A 24,215-nucleotide genomic window follows, 5' to 3' on the forward strand; every position below is an offset into this window, starting at 1 on the left:
CATATTAAATACTGTTTGGAGAAGGTGGGAAGCCTTTCTTTTTCAGCCAAATCCCCTAACAATGTTTACTTTATATATGAATGAGTTTCCTTGATCCCATAACATATTCTTGCCCTACAGACTTAAAAGTGGAAAAAATTAAAAAATCTAGGCCCATGGAAGGACATTTCAAACTAGATATCTAATCTGTAAAAGATAAATAGGTGAATGGGCAACAGCAGAAATTACATATAGTTAACAGAGGAATGTAGGCAACCATCATTATATGCAAAAGATATTTTGCCAAGGCTTTGAATATTGGCCTTTGAGGGGAGGATTGTTTAGACTTGTGAGTTTTCTGTGTGTGTGCATCTAACTGGCTTGTGAGTTAGGAAGCAGCTGTTTGTGTTTGTTTTCCTTAGTTGCCATTCCAGTCTCATGGGTGGAACTGAGAGGTTTTTTTATTGGTCGCTGCAAGGCAGGATATATTCTAGTCTGTAATCCTCTTACTGGATACTCCTGATAGTCACTCAAAAGTCTGACTATCCCATGGAAGAGAAAAAAAATATAGACAGTGTGGTGTCTCTCTGGGAGATGTTCAATATACCAGCACTTCTCACCTAGACAGCATTGGTTAGTTTCTCCTTGTCTTGGCTGCAACAGCCACAGTAGACCAGACCATGGTGAGTATGTCTATACTTGGCAGAAGGATTTATGTCAGATTACATTGACTGTGCATAGACATTGAGTTTAGTGAAGGAATTGGCTGTCCCTGAAAGCAGCGTTCTATTTTTACATTGCTCAGACACCCACAAAATGGTGTGGCAACAAGTGGCAGGAGAACAGATGCATCAGGGAAAAGAGTTAAGTGTGTATTTTTAGGGTGGGATACTCTTTCAACAGTCAGATTTCAAGCTGGTTAAAGAGACCTGATGTACTATTAGAAGACCTCAAAACCAGATTGGAGCGACTGCTTTTTTTTTGTCTGAGCTGAAGACTTAGGAAAGTCTCCAACCCTATTGTCAATTTTAACCTAGAATTTAGGACTTGCAAAAAGATTGTGGGATCAATTTCTAATTCCAAATCCCTTAAATCAGAAGTTTTGAGCTTTTCTCAAATTAGTTCTCCAAGCATTAGGTAAATGGTGATCTGAAAGGATTTGTCTTTCTTTTGCTTTGTTTTGTTTAAGAAAAAAAGGAATAAGAATAATTGGCTTGGGATATTTTTATAGCAAAGGGTAGCAAACGTGCAAAGCTAGTGCCAATGGAACTAGCTGCTGAAGTTGAAGCAATATGTGCATATGAAGACAATGTGGCACCTGAGCCACTTAATTGTAGGGTTTCCAAGCTTTTGTTGGCTGCTGCTTAAATTGTTCATGAAGCTCTTGAGATAAAGCTGTTATCTCTGCATAGCATTGCTCTCCACCATGTATTCATGCCAGCTTGACTTGAACTTGCTCAAGGGTCTTTACAACATATTTTACTTCATGGAATAAACACCCTATTTGATTCCTCTCTCAAAATTGTGGAGTGTTACTAGAGGGGATATTTAAATCTTTGCCTTGGAGTTAGAAATCCTAGACCTAACTTTCTTCTTGGCAACTCCTGCTATCACGTAGCAACAAACAAGTGGAAGTGGGGTGAGATAACTCAGGTATGTAGAGATACTATGCAAGTGAAAAGGGATGGAGGTAAGAAAGCCAAAGTTCATCTAGAATTTAATATTAAGGGTCATAAAGAGAAATGTTGAAGTGCTTCTCAGGCATATGAGAAGAAAATGAAGGCTAGGAGAAACGAGACCACAGTACTGATAGGATTGGGTGACAAAAGACATGGAAAGCCTGAGGTACTCAGTGCTTTCTTCTACTCTTACTAGAATGATTTGTTTACAGGAACCACAGACCCCTAAGACTAGATGGAAGGCCTGGAGAAAGGAAGCCTTACCTATGGTATGGGAAGGCCCAGGCTGTGGAATGTTTAAAGAACCTGCACGTGCACAAGTCCATGGAACCTTATTCTTATGAAAATACAGTTTGGGCAGTCCTTTCTGAATTCACAAGTGCTACTAAATATGATATAATAAGAACCGACATTTTCGTTTCCTTGAAATAGTTACCTAATTTGAAGAGAACTCCTAGCTTTGTTCTTATAATTCTCTACACATTTACACAGTCTGACCTGGTAGTCAATTGACATCCAATAAGCAAAGAATAAAGAGAATTCTATTCACCATTATTTATAATCTTTAAAATTTGGTGTGCATTAGATTTCTTCCCTCTTTTTATCTTCCATTTCTTTCTGGCCAACCTTTGAAATTGGTAACAGTTCCTGAGTATTAAATCTGTCTCTTAAAACACGTTGTCTGAGGTTGTTGTTACTGTTTACGCTAGTGGAAAAATTCTGATAAACGATTTTTCACTGTTTCTTGTTTATAAAATGCTAACAGTGTTAATTATTCTACTCCTAGAAATTTTACATATGAATTATGTCAGCAATAGAGTGAGCTTTTTGTTATTACTTGATATCTTGTTTGCTGATGTGAAAATGATTATTATCTAAATTAGACATCCTGAGGTATTTTCCTGATCCAGTGGGAAACTGTTTTATAGAAATAACATACAAACTGTCTACTCTCTCCCTAGAATCAAATGGACTTATATTTTGGTTGTGTTTTCTCCCTTGCTACGGTATGTCATTACATGCTAGAATGACAAGGATATAAACAAAACACACTGAGAGCATAATAAAATGTCCCAAAATTTTTTGTCACATTCTTTTTGAAAGTCAAGGTGACATTAATATTGTTAACAGTCATCTAATTCACGCTGATTTCTTTCAGCTTTCAATGAGATCTATCTTCTCAAATTAGACTTTATTCTCTTCTTGCACTTTGTTGATTTTCACCTAGCTTTTAGCAGAAAACCCCAAACTTTTGATAGATTGATAGATAGATCATTCATATTGCTGAATGAAGCTGTCAATATCCCCAGAAACTTCTTGTGTTCTGTCCCAAAATTCTCATGAAAATGCCCTTCCTAGTTCATTTATTCCAATGGAGTGTGTTATACAAATGCATTGAAATATGTGTTATAAAACATAAAATTCAAATTGCAAAAGTCAGAAAATCTTTTTATCTTTATAAGGTGCTTTCAGAGCTGCTTTGGGGAAAAGTATTTCATCACTGTCATTTGTCAATCCTAAAGCAGTATTTATTTTCTTTTTTCTGTTGTTTGTTTGGTTGGTTTTTTGGAGCTTTCCCCTCTTTAATTTTAATATATTTATACATTAAATGATAAAATATCATTTTATAATTTTAATATATTTTATAATTTCAATATATTTATACATTAAATGATAAATCATCTGCTGAATGATGTATATTCATTCAGACACATATGGAAAAACCTTCTCATTTGTGATGGATAGAAAGTTTTGGAAGGTCATCACACACATTTTACAAGCCCAAAACATGAAAAAATTACATCCATTTTCTTGAGAGCAGGCAGAAATTCTTGGATGAAGGGTGAAGCTACTTTTTCTATACTTGTAAGAGAATTGTATGTATCTATGTTTAAAACTAGTCAGTAAAAATGATGTCATTAATTGCTCCTTAGTGTTATCTAAGAAGATGGTGTATGCAATTCTGATCATTATAAAATTTCTTGAAAAAATACTGCTACTTCCATTACGTTTTGGAATTACCATACTTCTGAGATTTTTCCTAAAGTGATTCAGTGTTACATAATGGCACCCTTAATACTATTATTTGAAACACTGGTGAAAAGCAAAGGCCTCCCATACCACAAACAAAAGTCATTGTGGGTTTTTTTTAACCTAAGAAGGAAAGAGCAACAATGTTTTCTTGTCTTTTAGACAGACATTTTATAATGTTTGTCTATCACTCTTACTGTGTTTTCAAAAACTCACTCTATTTTAAACCTCTATTGAAAGTAATAGGATCACAGGATTATAGACAAGCCTGGATTGGAAGAGACCTTAAAACACCATGTGGTCCACCATTTGTTAGGAAAAGGAGCCTAGATAAGATTATCTACCAGCCTGTTCAGTCACATCCTGAAAACCTCCAGTGATGAGGACTCTACCATGTGCCAGGGGAGGCTATTCCAGGGAATGGTTGTTCTTAGAGTAAAACCATGTCTTTCTTATTGAGATGAAAGCTCTCCTGGCACCCATCACCTCTTGTCTTTTCCATGTAGGTCCTGTGAAGGGAGAGCCTCTGTCCTCCGTCAAACTGTCCTTTAAGGACTGGAATACAGTGATGAGGTTTCCCAAGCCTTCCCTTCTCCTGGCAAAACAGACCTTACTTTTTCAGTCTTTCTTTGCATAGCAGGTTCTCCAGCCCTTCAATCTTCTATTACACTTAGAAATTGCAACATGTACTTATGGATTAAAAATGGTTAATAAATGGGAAATTTGAATTAATGCCCTGCAGTTAGAGTGAGGGCTATTGAACATGAGCACAGCCTTGACAGAGGTCTCAGTGGAAACTGAAGGGGTGTAGGAGGGGCAGTAAGATCACTTTGCATGATTAGCCTTTCACATGATAATCACAGATAATTTGAGTAAAGTAAATGTATGAAATGGAAAAGACTAGGACAACATCAACAGAGAGCGCTTCATCAGATAGACAAAGATAAGAGAATGATTTAAAGGAAAAGCTATTCTTGATACTACTTCTGCTGTAATAACTCTGATCTAATGGAAATAGGTCTCTTATATAGTGTCTTTATCCTTTACCCAGTATAGTGTTTGCAGTCACCCTAAGGATGCTGAAAACTCATCCTGCATGGAATTAAAACAGTTAAAGTTGGCCATGGAATGTTATCTGTGAACTCTTGGAATGTTTTCCCATCTTTTACTGATGTTTCTTTCTGATGGAATTATTATGTGCTGCATGAAGAGATGCATAGGTAGGTGAGTAAGTAAAGCTGTCATTTAGGAATTTTATCCTGGCTGCAAGTGCTGAACATACAAGGTACTCAAGACTTGTTTCCTCACCTGCTCTCTTTTTCTTTCTTTACTGTAGCATCCTATGTCCTCTTTGAATACAAAGAGAGATTGTCACCAGAAAAAAAAATTACTCTTGCATATTTTATTTATCTATTTTGAGTCTTTAGTAGGACCTCTGAAGTAGATTTATTTTCTCTGCTACCTGCATGCTGTTGTCAAAGATGTGTTATGACTGTCTTCATCTTGCCAAGCTCTATTATGTTGTTTTGTTGTCACTAACATATCTGAAATCTAATGCATTTTAGTCTACCATAAATGATGTTTTCATGGCATGTTTAATGCTTTCATGCTTCTCCTAGATAGAGGTAGGGATTTGAAATAATTCAGTATCTATAATATTGAGAAAAAGGAATTTATTATTGTGGAACAAAGAAAACTTGAATTTCATAAATCTGACTAAATCTTAACATGACTGATGTGTTATCTTCAAAATGTCATTTCAGGTTGATCAAGGTGCTGAAGCATTTTTGCCTTCTAAGGCCTTATATTGCTATTTCCTTGTATTAATATTCTCCCATATCAGTTCAGATCACTTAGATGCTCTTATTTAAATGGAAAGAACATTTCAAAGATCACCTCAGTCAAGCACTATCCTGCTCCTTAACGGAATGGGAAACTGCAAATATCAATGCTGCCAATGGAAGAAAATTATTGTTCTAAGTTCACTCAAAATAATGAAGCAATAAATAAGTATTCCACAGGTCATTCCCTTAAGGATCCCCAAAGGTTTGATGATTTCATTGGTATTGCAAGCATGTCAGGGCAGTCTGGTTAGCAGCTAAGCACACAGACTTTTCTGCCACTTTCACCTGCATAACATAGTCTAGGGTAAGATCCCTGATTGCCAAGCCTGTTTGAGGGCTTCAGAGAGCTGAATGTTCCTCAGCTTGGAAGCTCAGTAGGCAGAAATCATCATGGTATGTATGCATGTGAAATTCAAACTATTGAATCCCTTTTATACTTATTTAATTGGATTCTGTATCTTTTGCATCACAGGACATGATAATTTCAATTCAGTGGTGATATGCAAAACTAGGAAAATACAAGAGAGATCTGTTTTTGCCTTTTTTTGAATATATCCTCCCTCTGGCAAGATTAGAATGACAGACCTTACACACAGCCTTTCTCATAGTGTTTTCCCATCCTATTCTCCATTCCCAGAGAGGAAAAGGCTATGTGAAAGCAATTTGAGTAACATTCTTGTGTATGAGATGAAGTTCTGTAGATCTAAATGACTCATAGAAGAATGGCTTGATTCAATCCAGAGACTAGGCAAAAATGTTTGTTATGTCCTTCATTAGTCAAAGTGATTAAAACTGTAATTGGAAATTGCTTTGAACAGGCTTACAGGGAGAATCAACTAACCTCCTTCAGATGAGCTCATCTCTTTCTGCTGGTGTATCTGGCTTCTGCAGTGTCACAGCTTCCCCTCAACACAAGCTGGGAGAGCCAGATCTGCTTGCCTCGGGTTGCTCTTCTGCCTAGAGTAGTTAGAAAGGTTCAAGTTGTACCAATTTGCAATGACACTTACTGGCTTAGACAAGGGCGGGCTTTGATTATTCATCTTCTCCTTATTCTTGCCAAGGCAAAGGAGGAGCAGATGTCAATGTTCCAAAAATCTCCCTTTTTCAGGGATGTATGATTTTTTTAAGAAAGAAACAGCCCCAAGGTTAGTTAAGCTGCCTGTTATTTTGCACTTTATAAATTTAATTTAAAACTATCCTATATCTTCTGAAAATGCAGGACATGATTTGATGCTCCCTCATACAATTCTTCTTTAGGAATTATTTCTTCTTTTAAAGAGACAAAACCAGAAAGAGAAACTTCTTTCCCAGCTTTTAGACAGCTTCCATGTCTTCACATCACCTTTGTTAACCATGGAAAGCATTGTGAACTGGCAGGCAAAGCACAAAATTAGACGTTTAGTCTTGGGACGTTTCTGGGTTGTCATTTCTAGACTCTTTCAATTATAAACTAGCAGGCAACATTATTTTTAAAGCTACAAGTATTCCATTTCAGAAGAATTCTTTACAATAGAAACTGCATACTTTACAACTTCATAAACATTTTTCTTGTCAAAGAAACAGATCAAAACTGGTAAGTGACCTATTTAGCATAGTAATATACAAAACAAACCACCTTCTTCAAAAATAACAGATTTTTTACTGTGCAATTTTGCAGATCCATTCGAAATTCATTAGGACCTTACACCAGACAAGGCTTTAACTAAGACTTGCTAAATCCTTGTGAACCTTTTGGTGGTCATCCTCTCCTCATCCTGAGACATGGCTTCTAGAAATGGTCACCCTGAACTGGCTTTTCCTTCACTTAAATTTCCCATCCCCAGCTTTAAGTATGTTTTATTGATAGTGGCCCTTTTTATAGAGCTCAATTTTGTGATGAAAAGGCAGCAGTGACCATTTGAACTTTTCACTGGGGAGGTTGCAGTCCAGGAACAAACCAAATTTTTGAAAGCCTTTCACCATTTCTTCTACTTAATTCACAAAATCCATCTTGAAGAAGTACATGAAAAACTACAGAGGATTTTCTATGTTTGGGAGTACACTGTACCTTTCATGTCAGCAGTGTGGGGTTTAGTTGACAGGTTTAATTGTTTCCAGATTCAGCAATCCTCATTAGTTTGAATTTAGTGCTGTGTCTTTTATGGATGGTAGATTATTTGACATGACTTGCTATTGCAGAAATAGTTATTTCCAAGCTGCTGCCAAGAGACTGCAAATTATTTTCATCTAACACGCACAAGTTTATACTTTCACGTTCTTGTGCCGAATCCTAATGAACCCGACTTAAAAAGGAAAAATTAGGCAATAACTATCTCCTCATTATAATTTCACACAGATTATCTTAAACAAATGGGAGTGTCTTGAGACTTGGACAGTGGAGATGCCAGGGAGTGCCCAAATGCTCATTGATTACATTAACAGTTTTGGTCACGGATGGTGTAATTCTCCACTATGACAGGTTCCTAACATAGAAATATAAAAGGCTTGGTTGCTGGATTGCTTAAATTGAATGTTAAAATACTTTGCTGTTAGACCAGGTGAATTTCAGCATTCTGGGAATGATGCTTTTCCTTTCTCTGATAGCCACAGGAACCAGTAAGTATCTGTGGTATAATTATAAATAGCAACAATTATTATGCTTCAACAATAGCTTACCTATAAACTGAGTTAACCTTGCTCCATGTCATGTTTATGTTCATATCATTCATAGTAATACATTCAGAATCCCTTTAAGGTTTAGGATTAATTTTAATTTATTTGTTTATTTATTTTTTACAAACATCCAGTACTAACCTGTGTCCTGCCTCATGTTTCTATACTATTTCTAGAATTGTAAACTCTCTCTATAAAAGAACCTTCTTTAGAGAGGTTAAAATTGCAGCTAACACTTAGGCTGTATGGATACAAAGCTGATTTCTTGGCTGCTTTTCATTCTAAATTCTTTCTTCTGAATTATAGTCAGGTATCTACTCCTTCCTTGAGCAATATCTGTAGTTGAATTTTTTGGGACTAATGGCTGAACTGATGGGGCAAGAACTGATTAGTAAAAAATGGTGTCATAGGAATATGGTCTTTATTAAGAGCTCATTTAGTTTTGTCTACCAGATCTTCATATTTACTGAACAACTTACTGTTAATTCCTAAAACTTACTGTTTGAGTTAAAGCCCCTGATTTCACTCTGGCTTTTGACTTGTCTTTGCTCTACATGTGTCCTTGATTTCATTTTTACTGCCCTGATTTCTAGTTATATTATCCACCTGTGAGAGTCTGTCCGAATTTTCCCTCATCTGCCTCATGATTGTCATTGGGGGGGACCACTGAAGAGAAGACCCCCCCCGTCTAGAATCTCTGTCTCTGCAGGAGAAAGTCACACGCCAAAGGCCCTGAGACCTGAAAGCACAGTGTTATTTGTTTTCACAGGTGTTGTTTGCTGTATGCTAAGAAGGGGGCACCATGCCCCTTTTGCAACAATAGCTTTGGAAGCTGTCCCATCTCTCAGCCTGGCTAGACTTCTCCTGAGTTTCAGGTGGTCTCCCACAGAAGACCCTCACTGTTTTACAACCACCGTGACAGACAGACTGAGATGTAAGAAGCCTCTCCATCAAGGACTGAGACATGAAACCCCCATGTGAAAAGGCCCCTCTCCTCCTTCCAAGGACTGGGACTGAAACCCCCAACCCAGGGGAGGTGTGTGGGGGAGGCAAACTGACTAAAGAGAGATGTTTGCCTGCAGGTTGTGACCACTGGAGCAAGAAAATAATGGCTCTCGTTTACTGCTGAGAACATGGACTACCTGTTACATATTCCCTATTGTATCTGTTTCCCCCCCCCCCCCCTCAATTTTCAATAATAAAAACCTCTGAGTTAGCTAGAGATTTTGAGATCTCCCCAACATAACAGGTGGATCCTCGACTGGACTGGACCAAAGGACTTCGTCTCTGTGTTTGGTAGCTATAACTTCCTCTTTCTCTCTCTCTTACTCTTTTTCTCTCCCTTAATCCCTCTATCGCATTTTGCTGTGGTCATTCAATAAAGGTATATTTGTTTTGATTATTACTGCAAACCCCCTTGTACCGTGTTCTTTTGCGCCCTGAGATCACCCCTACGAACCACCACGAAACCCGTTTGTAAGGACAGATTGTGACAACACCCAGGATTAATCTTTCATCATTTGCTTTGTGTGAGTGGTTTGGTTGCATATCTATCTTGCAGCCTATAAATTTCCATTTTCTTCTGTACTTGATGTCTGAACCAAATTCTTGAAAATATGCCGGAAGTTTTCCAGTGGGTTCTTAACTTAAAATCCACGAAGATTTTTCAGGAATCACTAAATGGAGATCAGAAATGTAGTCCTGCTTGTAAAAATTATATCTGCCTTAGTTGTTTCAACACCAAGTTGTGATTTAAGGATGTTGGAGAGTTTTATAATGTCTGAACAGTTGTGCATTTCATGCTGTTCAAAGTACATGTTCAACAAATTCATGGCCTGTAGTTATGACTTTTGGCTTGCTCTGTGCATATTGGTTTACATTAAGTATGAAATGTTTGCTCAGCTAAGTGTCAGCTCCTACAACACTGATTAAGTCTATCTTGCATTCCCAGCTCATCCACAAATAATCTGGCAGTAGGTAGTGACTGCTGTTAGCATTGGATCCTAAATTCTAGAGTATGCACTGTTTTAATGGATGAAGCAGCTCACATCAAAGTCTTTTTGGGTTGTTTGGGGCCTTCTGCAGAGATGTACAGCTACTGTATCACATGGATTAGGCTTGCCTCCTGTGCTATAGAACTGCTGTATGGAAAGCATCTGGATTTTGGTCTGCAGTGTGCTCTCTGCTCAAAGCACTTTTCTCTGGTTTACCTTCTCATTGTATCACCGTAGGCTGAGCTAGAGAATTCAGAACTGGCCTTTTTGCTTTTTTATATGATGGATGTGTAGACTATGGAAAAGTAGTTTACCATTCCCATAAATTGTTAAATCTTATTTATCTACTATGATGTGTCTCAGCTTTCAGCCTTTCTGTTTCCCTAGGTGTCAATATAACCAAAACAGAATAGTTCAAGTGTCTTCAGTTTCGGCTTGCCAGCATGCAGCCATTACTAAAACCTGCTAGGTTGTAAGTTCAAATTTGTGCTGTGGATCTGGATTCTTTTTTCCTTGACCTTTATTTCTATCACAACAAAAATTCCATCAGAAATTTTATTCCTGGGTGATCCTCACTTCCTGGTTATAACAGCCACATATTTGGCCACAAATTTATCTGACTGTACCATTCAACAAGACCTTGGAATTTGAAGTCAATGCCTTTGCTCTGAGTAAATGTGGTCTGATTTTCTTGGCTATTGTTAGTGTGTAGTGAAAATGCATCATGTCTAGTCTCCCATTCATCTTTGGTCTTGTATTACAGTTATAGTTGTGTAGCTTGCAGTCTTCTTCAATGTATCTCATAGGAAATCTTGGATTTTCTTAACTCACTCTTGACATTCACTTCACTGCATCTCCAGTGATGACAGATACTTCTGCTTGTAAATCTTTCATCATAGCATAGCACAAGAATTGTTTTCAGACTGTATTTGGTGATGAACTAATACAGCTGCACACCATGTTGACAAACCTTGAGTGTTGGTCTGGAGACAAATTTACTGGTAATACTAGAGGAGATAACACACAATTTCTGGCATGACATGTAATCTGCACTTGAAGATTGCATCAACCCTTTAACTGCTTTAGTTGCTTCTGTGAACTTCAGTTAACCACAGGGCCAAGTGAAAGTCAGGTGGAAAAAATAACTGTAACTTTTTTCAGAGGATTCCAAACTTTATAGGCTACTTCACAAAAAATGCCCTGACATGAGGTTTTATATGTCACCTTCAGGCAGCCTGAACTCAGTGTGAGCTCAGACTGCTGACAAGAGCATTGTGACTGTACAGATCCGTGTTTATTGCAAAGGAGTGACCAAAGTTTTGTAGTGTTCCTTCTCCAAGATGTCATTCATACACAATTGGTGTATGAATTTGCTCATGCCACTCCATGCTATAACCAAATATCTGTCTATGGCTAAATCAATTTTTTTTTCAAAAATTGATCTAAAAAAATTGTGGCTAGTCTATAACATGGAAACGTGCATGTCTCTGGAGTTAAACAGAAGCTCATAATCGCAGTGCACACTCCTCCTGCACCCAAGGGACATCCAGCCCCTGTCAGCCCTAGCTCAAAGCTCGGTGACCTTGGCATTGCTATGGCAGGATGGATGTATGGCAGAGTAGCCTTTCCAGAGATCTGAGTGGGACAGTCAGATTTATTGACTTGTTTGCATACAGTAGGTATTGTAGTATCTCTTCATGTTCCTGTAGCTATATCCCATAACTATAGTTGATATTTGCTACAGGAATAAATGAATGTTTGTAATGAGCAACTAAACCTCTATCATATTAGTGATGTCAGACATAAAATGTAGCAGTTAAAGTCTTTTTAAAAATCTAAATGTATCAGAAACATCTATTGTTGTAATATAAAGGGAACACTTCAGCATTTTATTAAGAACTTTTGCTGGGTAAAACTAATTGCATTTAGCATAGTGTATTTAATCAACATAAAAATTTATGGATAATTTTTTTTTCTCATTCAAGTTTTATTTTAAATATTCTTTACTAAAATGTTGCATTTTAAAATTATGATATTCGAAGTGCCAAACCAAATAATTGCTTTATTAAACTGTAACATTTTGGATATTGACTTTTTTTAAAAGAAGATTAATTTTGGAAGAGAAAATTTGCTCTACATAAAAGATGACTTTGAAAAATATTCTGTTGTACAATTTTAAAGTAACAGGATAAGTCTTTAATTCCTGGTTTTATTTGATTCCTGAAGTGTCAAGAAGACTGTCAGTGAAAATTTTCTAAAAGTTCATTTTATTGTACTATGAACTTTGAAATATTGTATGTAATATTTTTCAGTTTTCAATGTACTCTAAAGAAAAAATCATATTACAAGCCTTTTAATATTTCTGGACCTATGGAACATTAACCTTAAATAATTTCACAAGGCCAAATAAAGCCTGAAAAAGAAGAAAAGGACAGGAACATTGCTCGTGTGCTGCTGGCTTGTCCATGACAACTGTTGAGAAAGGATCATTAGGCAGGTTCTAGGATCACACCAGTTTCACTGTAAAACTGCCACAGAGAAGAAAAGCAGTAGAGAGATGAAATACATGTTTCCTTGTATGAAATGGGTACTTGGGATAGGCAAAGAACAACAGCCACTATTTCCACTCAGCTAAACAGAGAGATAAATTTGATGATTTTATTTACTACAGTTTGGGCTCTTTTGCCCTTTGAGATTTCTAACATTGCCCTCTCCAAAGTCTGCAGTTTTTCACCACTCTTGTCTCAAGGGCCAATTACCAAAGATGTAAAGACACAGTGTCCTGTGGGTCTGCTGTGGTGTGTCTTGGCCTGGTTTTTGTCTCACTAATTTCTTCAGGATTGATTGGCTAAGTGGAGGTTGAGTCCTTCAAAAGTCATTCATAATGCTAAATAAGGTAGCTAGGCCTCCTTCTAAAATGTGGGTGTTAAGAATTTGGTGTCCTTTACAGTGAGGATAAAAAAATTAGGTCTTTAGGTCTATAGTGAGCATAGAGAATCCTCAACAACTGTCATGTTGAGAGGTGTTAACAGGTTGAAAGTGACAAGGAAAATTATGACTTTTAGCACATAGGGATATGCAGCCAGCTGGCATTTTGGAGTTACATACAGCATACTCAGCAAAGCAATGACTTTGACTTAGGTTTTCTCTTCATAGCAAGGCTATTACCACCTGGATATGAAATAACTTTCTCATGAGATCTTGTATTTTGATGTATCCTTCTTGTAAGGTGAGTCACCCACAGCAGGAATGAGAGAGTCCCACTTGTTCAGGTCACCCAGATGCTGATGAGGCAATTTCTTGGAGTGGGAGTTCAAACTCCTTTTGACAGGGGTGATTTGGACACATGCATGATGAATGTTATAACCCTTAAATTCATGGATTAAATGAGGCTGGAACATCATAAGCACTGCCAACTCCACCTTTCCAGCTATATTTTCTAGTGATTTTTGCCAGGAGGTAATGTGAATAAATGAAGCACTCTTGCATACTGCATAAGGTTAGACAGAAGTGTTAACAGGTAAGTGCAGTAGAGATAATGATGTAAAGTTCACCTCTGAACTTTAACACAAAAACCTAAAAGTTTTGTGGGAATTTTCAATTGAAAGACTAAGTATCTACAAAATTGGGCCGGGAGTTTGAGACTATGACTGATGCCAAAAATAGCTGATGTGATTATAACTTTCCATAGCATGATTTCATCATTAATGAAATAAATAACAAATGCAAGGTTGTTATCTGAGTTACCTCTAGTTTTATTGCACAGCTTTATGCTCATGTATTTTGAGTATAGGTTAAAAATAAAGACTTTGGTAGATTTTTGAACTTAACAAATGGAGAACTTCCATTTTTAGGAACCTGCTAGTCATTGCATCTGAAAAAATTCTATGAAATATGATTAAACCTAGCTTCAACATACACTCAAAAAGAGATATCTCAGTATTTGTATTTACTATCCAATCCGATGCCTGACATTTTACCAGTTCTTGCTATAAAAAAAGAAGCCCTAAGTGAAAACCAAAAGGATATACAAAACAAATCATGTCTCTGAATGTAAAAGAATTGCAATTGGCTTTGAATGCTGTTTTCACAGTGCTAACATTTTCCTAGAATTGTCAAAAATTTAGAACTTTTTATTCTGTAGAGAGATAATCATACTTGTAGACTGCCAATCAGTCAATGCAGTGATGGTTTATGTTTTAATTTAGATTGCTTTTGTGGCACTGTACCATAACTCATATAGATTAAGCTTAAAAAGCTCATGTACTGAAGGTGGATCTCTGGCAATCTTCAGCCTAAGAGCTGCATCTGCACCCTTGGTTAAAAATACCCAACACAGTATAATGAAACTTCCTTACTTCAGAGGAGAGCATTTTAGTATCTTTTAGCTGTGTGTCTTTGAATATACGTTTGTGTATATGTATAGTGTTAAAAAGTAACCCTTCCATATTTCCCTGGTAAGCCAGGGTCTGATTAGTTTACAGACTCACCATTTCTGGCCTTCTAATTAACCCTCTTACCTTTAGTCAATTAAGAGAGTTGTTTCTTTGTTTACTTTTAAATTATATAAAATTGAGCACATAATGCTGTGAAACTTAATGCCTTAAATTTAATATACTGCAGCTGGATATTGAATAAGTAATCAACTAATTGAGTAGCTGAAAAAAGTTTCTTTTTTTCCAAGTCTCCCAAGGCACCCACTTCACAAGTGCCGTGGATTTTTTTTTTTGCATGTGTTTTATTTTCTATTTATATCTTATGACAGGGGAGGCAAAAGCCTAATTAAACTCCAGCTATGGTTTGCCAAAGTTGGAACAATCTTTTTAGTGCTATAAACAAAGACGATAGCACAATGAGAAATAAAGAATGGTGTGATAATGCACCTTTATTTTGGAGGCTATAATAAGAGTATGTTCCCAAAACCAAGTCTTAGGTGAGCCAACTTCTGACACCTGCTTCCTTGAAATGTATCTGGACTTCAGAGGTCTAAAACAATTTTTCAGAATTAAGCTTCTTAATAATGAAAAAAATGAACAGAAAATATGAAGTCTCACAGCACCATTCCCACCACCCTAAAAAAAATAAACAAACAAACAAAAAAGGATGGAAATATTCAGATTGTTTTCTTTTGTTATGGACTAAATAGAAGAATCTTCTAATTGGCCATCAAATTCTTGATTATTGACTGAGGCTGCTAGTAATTTTAAAATTATATAAATTAGGCTTTGTGAGGATATGGCTCTGTATTCGGAAGTTTAGCGTAATCTTCCCTATCAGCAAGAATTTCATATCACAGGTGCTTTAAAGCAATAAAAAAGAAAAAGAAAAAGAAAAAGAAAACAAACAAACAAACAAACAAAAGCCTACCAAAAGCCAAAACCAAAACATACAAAACCCTCCAACCCCAAACAAACCATCAAAAAACCAAGACAAAGCCACAAAACCCCAACTCCCTAGGTTTACGTAGTAAAAGAAAAATGGTTCAGGTAGTTGAATGTTTGAAGTTAAATGTTAGAAACTTAAAAAAAAAAAACAACACCCATTTTAAAACAATTTAAACTATCCTATGGAATCACTAAATTTGTTTTCATGTACATTTCAATAATATGTGAAATTATTAACTGCATGACCTCACACAGCTATATCTCTGCTAAATAGCAGTTGAATGTTAGTCTTCACTTTTTTTTCTCTTTGATAGCTTTTTGGTAATGTACTGAATTAAGAGGTTTTGTTATCAATGGGAACCTCTTCTACTCTGCAGTAGAGCATGTCACACAATAACACACTGGAACCATGAAATTTGATAGCTTTTTAAAATTTGCCTCCTCCACTATCTCTTATTGCATACAAAACCACACAAAATAAACTTCTGTGGTTGTAAACTAGAGATATATTTTTTAAATTGTCCTGCTGGAAAAAGTCCACTTTGGAAATGCCGGCACTTTTCAACATAGATTATTGGATTCAGATTTAATTCTTTCTAATTATAGCTAAAGTGTAATGTTAATCTGTTACTGAATTTGTAAGAGGATAAGATTTTTATACATGTGTGAAAATCTTAATTCTTAAACTGACATAAGAATATGTTTTCACTTAGAGCTGATTTTAGAGAAAAATCCTGAAGGAGAAGATGGTGTGGGAAAAACTATGTCAAAACCAATCTTTTTTTTTTTAGAATAATGACCTGAATTTTAATAGACAGATGAATATTCAACTATGTTCAATAGTGATAATGAAAAATTACAAGGGAAGGAGAAATTGTCCAATATTTCTATGTAGGTGTTAATTTGCATTCTGGCAGCTGGCCAGTATTAGATGACTAGTATATGACAGGTTTACAGGAAACAAAGCACTGGTGTTAAAGCCTAGCAAAGTATCAAAATAAATTAATAACACTAGAAGTCTAAGGGATAATTTTCCCATTCATGGAGATCAAAATTCTAAGCCTTACCATTAACTTATATCAGTTTATATTAATGAATATTCTATGTAACATCAATCTTTAAGTTCATATTTGTCTTGTTACTATTATGGGGAATTGTCTAATATTTCTTTGTAGGTGTTAATTTACATTTTGGCATCTGGCCTTCAGTAAAAATTTTAGTGTTCTTCCATTCGATATGACTTTGACATTTATTCTTAGAAAGGTAAATAGTGTTCTAATGTCTTTCATCTTTTAGAGTATACTTACAAAAAGAAAGATGAAGCAGACACAGAAGTGATTTGACCTTTCAAAAAATATTTTCAGGAATTTGTTGCTCTGTTAAACTGCTTTGCATAATTCAAAACATGGATTCCAAGAGCTAATTATCACCTCTATATTTAAATCAGTGTTCACTGAAAACTTACAAAATCTTGTCACAAACATTTTTGAACAATTTCAAGATGAGGCAGGGTACATGTGGCTGTGAAAGGAGACTGCTGTTATAGCATAGCATAGAAATTTATGATATGGAATAGAAATTTACTGAAGTGAAAACATTTACTTACTTTACTTGTATCATAGGTGAGTGTAGAGATGAGGCTGTTTTACAACTAATTTCATTAAATAACATGTCTTTTTCCTTTACAAAAGTATATTGGCAGCTAACTCAGAGCACTGTTTCCATGACCTGGTGAGAATTTCATAATTTCAGTTCAGTGACTTTAATTTATTTGAGTATTACAATATTTTCATAAAACCATAGAGATCTTCAGTCTCATGAGGGTCATAGAGTCCAACTCCTTACACCTTCCAGGATGACCTAAAGCTGAACCATAGGAATAAAAGCATCACCCAGATGCTCCTTGAACTCTGGCAGGCTTCTTGCCATTACCATTTCCTTGGGGATCTTGTCCTATGCCCAAACACCCTCTCAGTTAAGAGAGGACATTGGCCTAATGTACAGCCTGAAACTCACCTGATGCAGCCTCACTCCATTTCCTTGAGTCCTGTCACTGGTCACCAGAGAGGAGAGATCTGTGCCTGCCCCTCTGCTGCACACTTAGAGGAAGTTGTGGACAGCAATGAGGCCTTCCCTCAGGTTCTGAGCAAATCAAGTGACCTCAGATGATCCTGGTTTGTCTTGCCCTCAAGGCCTTTCACAGTCTTGATAGTCCTCCTCTGGATATATCTATAATTTTATGTCCTTCTTATATTGAAGTGCCCAAAATTGCACACTGCATTCAAGATAAGGTTGCACCTGCATGGATTTGAGAGGGACAACCACATCTCTCAATCAGTCAGTGATACTATGCCTGATGGCCTTCTGGTGCCAGGGCACACTGCAGACTCATGTCTAACCAGAATCACCAGGTATCCTTCCACAGAGCCTTCTCCAACTTCTCATTCCTCAATTTGTATGTACAAACAGAATGTTTTATTTCAATTACAGTTACTTCATCTTACTGAACCAGACTGTGCATATTTTGACTGGGTTTTTTTTTTTTCGAAGTTTGTTTGTTTGCTTATTTGTTTGGTTTTTTTTTGGTTTTGTTTTTTTTTTTTTTGAGGAGGGAAGTTTTTGGGTTTTTTTTGCATTTGGGCAGTTTTTTAGTGATTTATGTTTGTTTCATTTTTTTAATCACATGGTTGATCCTAAAGAAGGAGTGACCCACAGCAGTCAACCTCTGCCCAAACTTCATTGAGTAAAAAAGCTGAAACAACAAAATCACCAACACATTTTCTCGTAAGAACACATTACAGTCATCTGCAGTAGTTAAACCAAGGAAGTCTGACCATACACTGTCATCAGATGCAGAGTAATATTTAGAGGTTTTGTTAAATTCAAGTTTTTAAAAAATTATCTCTTCTACAAAGAAAGAAAACATTACTTATTTGATTAGTACCTGGTACTTGAAGCATGGGGGAGGCCTGTGAAAATTAGAGTTTATGTATTTCTCATTTTCTTTTAATGAAAATAAAATGTTTTTATTCATGCCTATAATTTTAGAAGCAATATGCATTTCTACTGTCTAGAAATTTGCAGTTTAAGGAAGGAAAGCTTAGAAAATGAATCCTATTGTGACACAAAGGATTCAAACAGGAATAGTTTTCTCCTTTGGAAATAATAGAATGGAGCTCTTGCACATCAGAAGATAAAAAACTTGCCAGAGGTATGTAGAATATCTAATCTTTATCCACCATGGGTCAAATTAATGTAAATGTAAAATCCATCTCTGTTGGGTTTTATTAACCCCAATATTAGCCCCCATTGTTGCTGTTATATGTATATGAAAGAATGACACAAATAAGGTACTCTCCACATAGCTAAGAGTTAAGAATAACCTTTTTTTAAATATTTAGTGGATGTAGTTAATTTATAATATGTATTGCACTTTGTGGGGGTTATTCAGAGATACAAGAAGTGTTATTCATAATGCCTCTTTTTACTGGAAAATGTATGCTCACTAACTTAGTTTCAAATGCTGCTAAAAGAAAATCTGCAGACAGAGCAAAAGGGCAAAAGGGTGACATCTGGCATAGCAGACTTTCTAAGATCGTTCTGGCACACAGCCTGCATTAAACGGCAGACACTGAGGAAAAAAAATGGAATCAAAAGAAAAGAGAATACAATGAAAAATTTATTTCTAATCTTTAGCTATTTCAAACCACTCAAAACTAGTCAAAGCACTTTAGTTTATTGTCTGCATACCTCACACTGGGCCATTCTGTGATCTCTAAATTACTCAAAACCAGGTCTGAGGTGTGACATTTTATCAGCCTGATTACAGCTACTCTCTCAAGTGTTTTCTAATCACTATACACTTGATTTCACCTTTCCAATTTTCACCTGAATGAGTGAAACACAAAAACATCCTCACCATTACCAGGCCCTCATGCACTTCATTTTTCAGAATGGCAGAAAGATGATACACATGCCATGCTGTTTGTAGTGTGGCAATATGCATTTTATATTTAAACAAACATCGCCGTGGAAACTATGAGATGCATGTCCTTGGTGAAAAGCAGTCAATGCATTTCATCTACACCAGGAAAGAACATAAAAAGAAAGGTGTAGGTGCTATAACTATTAAACCTACCTTGAGGCAGGGACATCTTTTAGAGACCATGTCTGACTGAGCAAAAAAAAATAGAATTATTGATCTCATTGGCCCTTTTTATTTCACTGAGTTCCTTACTGGACTTATTTGTTTCAGATGTAACTAAGAAGGAGTGGAAAGGAGGACATTAACTCTGAGTGATCAATAACTCATTGCTTTACAATTCAAAGAGTTAATTCTGCCAAATCTCTGAGTTACTGATTCTTTCCACGTAGACTCTTCTGTGCATCTGAGAGTCTTTGTTGCCTTTCAAAGCAATAAGCACACATACATGTTAGGGAGGTGCTCCTCTCCTTTCTGTGGTGTTGTTGAGAAGCCACACTGCAAATTAGCTTTCAGAAATGTGTTTACATTTATGTATGTGCTAACCTGAAAACATAATGCCTCTCTTTTTTTTGATCTGTCTGTTCCTGTCACCTTAAATGAATGTGGAAATGAAACACTACACAAAGTGTAATATAATAATAGTTATATGATAGCTAATATACATAATAGCTAAAATAGCAACAACAACAACAACGACAACAACAACAACAACAATAATAATAATAACAACAACAACAACAACAACAACAACAATAATAATAATAATAATAATAATAATAATAATAATAATAATAATAATAATAATAATAATAATAACAATAAACACCAACAACAACAACAACACTGTTGCACGACCTTGGGCTTTTTTAGCTATTTTACTCTGGTGTTTTGCTTGAACCCTTGCCTCACCATCTCCATTCCTCTACTTTCGAAGGCAAAAAATATTAAAGTTTTTTAACCTCTACATTTGGAATCAGCTTGGACTGATTGGGCACTTGGAGAGTGAATATTTGTTTTATGGTGCCTGGTATACTGTGAATTTAACTAGATGCTATGGAAGTAGTATTCATAGGTCAGGGGATTTTATATTTTCGCTAACAGAAAATAAAGTTTGATTCTGAGCTCCTCCAGTAGATTTAGAATAGTTTTCCCAAAATGCAGCAAAAGGCATGGAGTAACACAAGCAGTGCATTTGGATAAAACTAGACAACCAAACAAGCAATCAACAAATGTATTACATTCCCTTTTCATGGAGGCTGTAAAGAAATCTGGAAAAGCAAGTTCATTTCTTCAGCTCTGTGATAAGCTGTCAGAAAAACATGCCTACATGCTAGATATTTATCTTAGTCCAAATTTCTTTACTCAGTTCTTGATGACATGAATCATCACTGAGATAAATTTTGCACTCCTATATTAAAGCATCACCATGAAGAGTCATATTTTATAAAATTGATAGGGAAACATTATATATTGTACTGCTGCAGTGAACCATTGTTTTGGGCAAAAAATGAGAATGAAATTAATTCTCCATTGAAATAAAGCTTGAAGTCTCAACTTATTTTCCCAAGGACATCTGCCTTTCATCTGATATAAACATAAGATTCGGCAGAGTTTACTCATCCTTGCTCAGATGAAGCCAAGAACCAAAATAAACATGAAGAATAATTCAGTGTTGAATGCTGATGGCAGAGACTTGGGCATAAATTTTACAGTGATTTTAGCTAGTGCTATTAATTCTTCATGTTTAACAGAATAACATGAGCTGAGGAAAACTAATACAAAATAGCATTTGAAAAATACATTCTTTTTTGAATCCACCCTTGTAGTTCAGAAAGTATATAAAAAACCTCTTCCTTCCCCTAAATAGAATACAGCTATCTAAATGAATTTTCAATTTTTTTTCCACAGATATTATTTTCACCTATATTTATCTTGTAAGAATACTAGTTCCTAAATTGGTTCCTAGACCTTCTTGAAAGGAGTCACAGCTATACAGAAATATAAAAAAGTGGCTGAAAGTTAATAAAGTTTCTTCCTTTTTTCCTTCAGTGAATTATAACTGCATAAAAGTAATTCCAATAAGGTATGTCTAGGAAAGTTACAAATAAGAGGATTTTTGAAATTGCTTCAAATTGCTTTATATCTGGCTAGGGACAGATTTTCATTCTGCTCCTCCCATTCTACAAGAAACTACTACAAGTAAAGCACACACTAATATGGAAGAAATTTCTGAACATAAATTTATTTAATTTGAGTTATTAAAAAAATATACTTGGTATTAGTCTGTAAATTTTTCTGAATTGGTAGTGAGATATAATTGTCTAAAATGAAAGGCAGGCAAAACTTCTCTACACACATGAAGAAGGACATATTTCAGGAATACAGAATGCATTTTTCATGGGCTTTCTCACAACTTATTAGTGTTCATAAAAGCATCCATTTTCAATCTTGCATCAACTGTTCTGTCAAGAATTATGTTTGGTGGAGGAAAATTATATACCTGCAGCATACTTGTTGTGCTAGTGGAAGTATGAAGCTAATTTTTTTCCAATCTCAACTGCAACAAATCAATATTTTGAAAATTCTTCAGCTTTATTATCCTTCTAGCTGTGATATAAAATCTGCCTGATACTGGCTAATAGAACATGCTGTAAGGACACGTTCCTTGGTGAAAAGATGTGGGGGAACATTGCTTGCCAGTTTGAATTCAGACATCATCTTTGCTGACAAAGGGAATTGCTTGTGTTCTCCATGAAATAAAGTCTATGCAAGACAAAATTCTTTGCCTGAAAGAAGATGGCACAAATGTCAGCACACGTCAACACTATCATAGGAATATATTATATGTTTAGTGTATTCATTTGGATTGCATTTCATGTTACTTCCCATTCTTTATTCAGCTTATTGTAAGAACGAGACAATCCCATGATCAATTCATCAATCCAATTAATGCAAAACTTGGACCATGCCTCCGTTATCTAGTGATCCAATGCAGTTCACTGGATATTTATAATGAATTTGTTGATGCTGAAGACCACCACTTACATTTGCTTCATATTTGATTTGGGTATTGTGCTCCTATTAGGCTTGGGTTGGCCTCATGAGCTGACATCCTCACTGCATGTATGCCTCGTTTTTTGTCACTTTGTGTCATGGTTTTTGCCAAATCAGTGGCTCAGCTCCATGCTCCTACTCAGTCAATCCCCCCCAGGTTCTTTTCCCCCATCTTGGTTGAATGGAGGAGAGAATTAGGAAAGGTAAAAGTGAGAAAACTTGGAGGTAAAGACAGTTTATCAGGCAAAGCAAAAGCTGTGCATATAAGCAAAGCAAGAAAAAGGAATTAATTCACCACTTCCCAGGGGCAGGCAGGTATTCTGCGGTCCCCCAGGAGAGAAGGGCTCCATCACATGTGATGGTGAGTGGGGAAGAAAAACACCATCACTCCAAACATCCCCCTCTCCCTTCTCCTTCCCTTGGCTCTATGTGCTGAGCACAACACTGCATGGTCTGGGACATCCCTGTGGGCAGCTGGGGTCAGCTGTCCTGGCTGTGTCCCCCCATGTGCACCCCCAGCCTCCTCACTGGTGGGGTGGGGTGAGAGGTGGAAAAGGCCTTGACTCTGGGTGAGCTCTGCTCAACAACAGCTGAAATATCCCCGTGTTTTCAACAGTGTTTCCAGCACAAATCTAAAACACAGCTCCATGCCAGCTACTGTGAAGAAAATTATGTTTATCTTGGACAAAACCAGCACACCTTGCCTCTCAATCAAAGCTGTCCAAAGGCCATAATTTTTTATTTGGAATACTTATGTTTCCATCAGGAGTTTTAAAGATTTAGTGTATTTCAGGATTCTAGTTTAGAGTCCACTGAAAAGGAATCCAGGAAAGGAAAAGGAATCCAGGCCACGCACTCCAGAACCACCCTTCAAAGTGAATCCGCTCAGAGGGAGTGAATGCAGAGTTTATTCACAGCACTAGTGCTCCAAGACAATGATAAAGACTCAGGCTTTAATAATTCCAGTTGCATTCAAAACATAGCATAGAAATTGATGGCCCCTAAAAAAGTCAGAAACACTGCTTTCTTTACCTCCAAACCAACATATTTAGCAAATAGCAAATTTTGGGTTTGAGTTCTTGCCACTGGTTGTATAGGGAAAGTGCTTGCTTTACATCTACTACCAGAAAATATGGTTTCACCTCTAAGTTACATAAAACTCACAGGATTTCCCTCTCTGAATTGAGCTGGCTGTGTATTCCCACCATTCCTTGACGTTGGTGTGTGCTGAAATTGGAAACTGGACTGAAATCTACAGACTTGATTGCAGTCTGTAAATAAGGATACACTAATTTGATTAACTTTGGAAGTTGTTTTCTTTTTTTTTCTTGTTGTTATTCACCTAATTAAAGTAATTGTAGTTAATTGAAAAGGCATGATTGCCTTAATTAGATCTGAAGATGCAACAAGAAAATCACTAACGATGAAGATGGAATTGATTTGATGGAAAACTACTCCAAACAAAAGTGTGGTCTGAGTGTGGTCTGATCTCCTTAGAGAAAAGCATTCAAGAAACAGTAATTTTTTTCTTTGCAGAAGCAACGAACAGATGTAGGACTGCTGTACTGAAAAAAAGTTGAAATAGTGTTGATTTGATAAATCTGTCCAGCTTT

The sequence above is a fragment of the Molothrus ater genome, chromosome 5, assembly GCF_012460135.2.
Source record: "Molothrus ater isolate BHLD 08-10-18 breed brown headed cowbird chromosome 5, BPBGC_Mater_1.1, whole genome shotgun sequence".
NCBI lineage: Eukaryota > Metazoa > Chordata > Aves > Passeriformes > Icteridae > Molothrus > Molothrus ater.